Source organism: Anopheles gambiae, chromosome X (genome assembly GCF_943734735.2).
Source record: "Anopheles gambiae chromosome X, idAnoGambNW_F1_1, whole genome shotgun sequence".
NCBI lineage: Eukaryota > Metazoa > Arthropoda > Insecta > Diptera > Culicidae > Anopheles > Anopheles gambiae.
In genome coordinates this window covers 77,844-82,843 of record NC_064600.1, presented here as the reverse complement: position 1 = coordinate 82,843, position 5,000 = coordinate 77,844, and the positions used below count along the sequence as shown (strand labels likewise).

Below are 5,000 nucleotides of genomic sequence, written 5' to 3'. Positions count from 1 at the left end.
CATTAAAAATTGTGGGAAGGGCTATTCCAGCACCTGGTCTCTTATAACATCCTTGGTGGCAACGAAAGGGGTGTTTGTTTATATAGGAACCATTGTTCTGTGCAAGGGGCATCTTAGCGAACAGATATTGCAATCCAACTTAGTCTGATGGAATTTACTATCGAAATAAAATGGATGAGAGTATTCGAAATAAAAAAAATACTACATCATGCGGGTACAATATGGCCAACCACGTTGGCTCCAAGTGTGTGTGTCTGTGTGTCCTGTGTGTAGTAGGGGAATTATAAATCGTGAGATAACATCCATCGCCAAAACGTCAGAAAACCACGCCATTGCCCGCGCGCGTAAGCTCACAGAGTCACAGAGAGGCCCGCGCACACACAATGATAATGGCGGCGGACACCCCAAGACGACGACACGCGTTCTGTCGACTAGAAAAAGCGGTTGCCTCCATGGGTAGGATAGAAGAGAGACGTAAAGAGAGCAACGTACATAGAGCGCCATGTTGGCATTATGCACGAGCAAGGAAGACACCGCGCTTCGTTTTACTCCTGGGGACTGATCGAGAGCGTTAGAGTTGCTAAAAAATGGCTCAAGACAACCCCAAAAATGCTTGCAAAACGTTCTCGACATTAAAAATCCTTCTAAATCGATCCCATGTCGAAAAGAACGCAGCCGGCGAGTTCCAGCACACGCACGCACGCATCAACTTTTGTTCTCGGCGTGTAAATCTATGTGTGTTGAGTTCTAAACGTTCCACAGTCTGAAGTAAAAAAAAAGATTAGCCGCGTGCCTTAGCAGCTGCATTTCGCGCGCGCTTTTTGGGCAGTTCTTACGCGTTTTGCGTTTGGGAGGGAGGGAGGGGGTGGCTAGCATTCAGCGGAGATACAGGCACGCACCAACACACATGACACGTATCTCTTGCTCGTCGGGGAAATGTAGTGTGTGTGTTATATCCAGCGTGCGTCATAATACGGGGGGTTTCGCGTCGCGCTCTGCTGCCGCCATGATGGCGCGTATGCGAGCCTAACTTTTTATTTGCTTTTTATCACTAGGGCTAAGTGTCTCTTAAAATGTTAAGAAAAAACTCCACTTTGAGTAATTTTCTGTGACACAGGGAAATAAGGAATAACATAAAGAAAAAACTGCCATAATGCGTTTTCTTGTCGTTGTCGGGCTGTTTTTATCTTCTTACATGTATATTTTGTATGCATGTGCTGTGTATTAGTGTGTTTGTGTAACCACGATGGGCGCATTAAATTTTTGGATCGATTTTTCACATTGAGAGCGCACGTTTCGCCGTCGACGACGCATAGTATTCTCGCTTTCTTTTTCTTTCAAATTTGCTCCTTGAATATATGTATGTCTGAACGTGTTCAACGCCAATCCGCCACTCACCATTATCGCTCACACCAAAGCGTTCGGGGCGAGTGAGTGCCACCGGTGAGAAAGAGCGAATAAAAAGTACCGCCTGACAAATGGATGAACAAGCGAACTTCGCGCACGCTCGCTCTTACTTGCCTGCTGTGACCTCTCGCGTTCCTGTACATACAATCGATACACATGTACACGAGTACACACACACAACACACAACACACAACACACAACACACAACACACACACAACACACACACAACACACACACAACACACACACACACACAACACACACACATAACACACACACACAACACACACACACAACACACACACATGTATACGATCACAAAACACACATATATACGATCACAAAACACACACACATGTATACGATCACACACACACACACACACACACATGTATACGAGCACCAACACACACACACATGTATACGAGCACCAACACACACACATGTATACGAGCACCAACCCACACACATACACATACAAATACGTGTACACGAGCACACAAAACATACACATGTATACGAGTACACAACACATACATGTTCACTCCCTCGGTCGCTTAAAGTCGCATCTCTCTTTGCCCTATAATAGGGTGTGTTGTGTGCGTGCCGTGTTGAGCCAAAAGAAGACAAACGCTTGAAGGCGCTTGGACTCGCTCGCACTGCTGCCATTTTGTGATTTTAAGCGGGCCGCCGCTTCCGTCGCGTGTGCATGGGCGTCATAAACGAATGAAAAAAGGGGTGCATAATATTACGATCGATTGTTCTTTCCACTACTATTGCCAGAACAAAATATAAATCCTTTTCTCATCGGCATGCTGTGATAGTAAACCTGGTAAAAATCATTTGGATTTTTGTTGTTTATGTTTGTTGTTTAGGCTAGTTTTTTGAATGAGGCCGCTTTGTTGTCCTGGGTTATGAATGTAGCGAAATGGCTAAGCTAATGCTGTTCTCAAGCTACAAACCCGCTAACTTGACCCTGTAAACAGTACGCGCGGAAGGTGCAAACATTCCCAATGGGGTTGCGGCAGTATACGAACACAAACGCAACACGCGCTTTACTCCACGGGCCGTTAGCATGGAACAAAATTGATGAATTTTCCATTTAGAGTGGCATTTGAATCGCAATAATTGCTCCAATTTTTTGTGAAGGAGAAGTAGAATGGATCACGAGCTAAAGCTGATTTAAATTCATTGGAAGGGGGACAAGAACTCGCAAATTTTCGCTCTTTGCTTTTACTACGCACACGCACGCACGCATGCACGCAAGCACGCACATGCACACACACACTATATATAAATATATATAAATATATGTACGTTAAACCTTCTGATTTAATACCAGTCGTTCAGTACCTGCGATGCGCTATGTGACAACAGTCTGTGATGACAGTATTTAAACGCTAATATTGATAACAGGGTGATAAGTTCTTTTGCACAATAACATCAAAAACGTTAAAATACATGAAGTTCACTTTGATCCCTAGAACAGGATTTACAACACTGACAACTCGGAAGCTAAGTCATGAATGAAAATAGTAATGGATGAAATACATAGCACAAGCCTGTGTGGTGTTAATCGTGTGCCTCCTGGGGATAGATTTTAAGGTTTTACAATTGTTCATACCTTTTTGGCATTATTTATTTCCTTCAATATTGTGAGGGGTGGCTTTCACCAAGAAGCATATCCATCCAAGAAGGAGCTTTTGTTTAAGTACTGTTCATTCTTGTATCGTTAGGTTTAAATCCACTTTGCACATATGAACAATGTAAAGAGGATAGAACTAAGGAGAAAGAAGTGTTTATTTGTTTTGCATGTTTTCAAACACAAGCGCACGTATCTTTTGTTTTCAAATTTTATTAAACCTTGGAATTGGCTGGTGCACCAATCGGTTTGAAATCGTATGTTGGTATGGAACGAAATTGTTCATTGGGAACACGGGTTTTCGCACTCAAACGTAAACAACATAACTGTCATGCTCGTTGCAGGGTACGCATGAAGGTCGAGCGAAGTTTCTCTTTGTAGGCAAATTGTATTTCCATTTGCAAACCACTCCTTTTTGAACGTTTGTGGAAGGAAGTTTGTGCAAAACACAACAATGAGACAAGTCAACATGGACAGGACACAAAGAAATAAAGGCAAATGCAAAAATCAATGGTCCGAGTAATCCAAGCCGGGTAATGATACTTTTTGCAAGCATAGCACAGGGTGGACTAAAAAAACATCCAGATTAATTCCACACTAACGCGCACACACGGCTATCGCTTAAACATTTTATTAATGAAAAACAATCAACAACAAATGTAAATTTATAAAATGAAATTTAAAAATCAACAACAAAAGTCGTGAAAATGTATCGTGTGGAATAAAATGATCGCGTAATAGGGCAAAATGACCATTCACCAAATGTCGAAACTTATAAAAACACAGCGACTACATTTATCAAACCATTGGAACATATTTTAATAACTCACGTTTTGCCATTTTTCTTGTTATTAGAGTATACAAACAGCACAGTTGTATTTATGTAAAACTAATGTATTGTAGCGACCTTAGCTAATACCACAGCCTCATCATTTTGCTCCTGTGTAAACATACAGGCGGTCCTCGAGATATACAGTAAATGGGGACCGAAAACGGACGTTAAATACCGCGTATCTCGAATTTCCACGTATCTTATAATTTCTAGCTAAAATATCACTAATTTTCGTATAATTTTACAAGTAGGGCATGGGTTTAGCCACTTAATTAAAGCTTTGATTTGATTCTGACTGCATATAACAGTTTTAAACATTTTAAAATGGTTTTTAACATTCGATCACCAGGGATCAAAGGTGTAACATAATGAAATTTTATTTTTTACATATAATTTTCAAAGAACTGAAAATTCAATAAAGCTTAAGACTTGTTGAAAATCATGCTGGTAAAATTACAAATTCTGACGATGGAAATGAAACATCAGATTCATGTAGATTAACATATTGCACATGGTGAATAACAACGGTTACATTCGAACCTGACTTGGAAAACCCTGTATAAACGTGTTCATCATGCAGGTGACTATTTCGCCCCACCTAATCAATTTAAAGAATTACAGTCTGTGTCCGATATACGCGGGTTATGCGTTCCCGAAGCATTCGCATAGTTCGAATATTCGCGTATGTCGAATATAACGTTCCTCGGTCAACATATAATTGGGAAATGGGTATTTTTGATAAAATTTAGTATTAATATATACTAACTCTCTCTTTAAAACTCTTATATATGTTTGGACTGTTCCCACAATTAATTATAACCTTCCCATTGCAAATCGTTACAAATGATCCACATATTGTGGGAAACATCCAAAAAATCGTGAGAACAACCGAAACATATAAGGGAAACAAAAAATCCACGAAAAACTCATATTATCAAAAAGGGATATATTTTTAATACTATACAAGCACACAAATACCCATCCCAAGGGTCGTTTTCGAGAGGAGAAATAGATACTCGTTGTTAGAGAGAAATGGTTTCAAACATGGATACTCTTGTTGTTGTTTGTTAGCCGGTTGTTAGAACGATTTTAAACGTTAGCAGATTGTGGCTCGGGAT

General features: G+C 40.5%; 1 protein-coding gene across 12 annotated transcripts in view; it reads left to right on the top strand.

Moving 5' to 3' along the window:
• LOC1272270 (high mobility group protein DSP1) overlaps positions 1-5,000 on the top strand; it is a 24,243-nt gene that overhangs the window by 7,580 nt on the left and 11,663 nt on the right. The window lies entirely within an intron of this gene.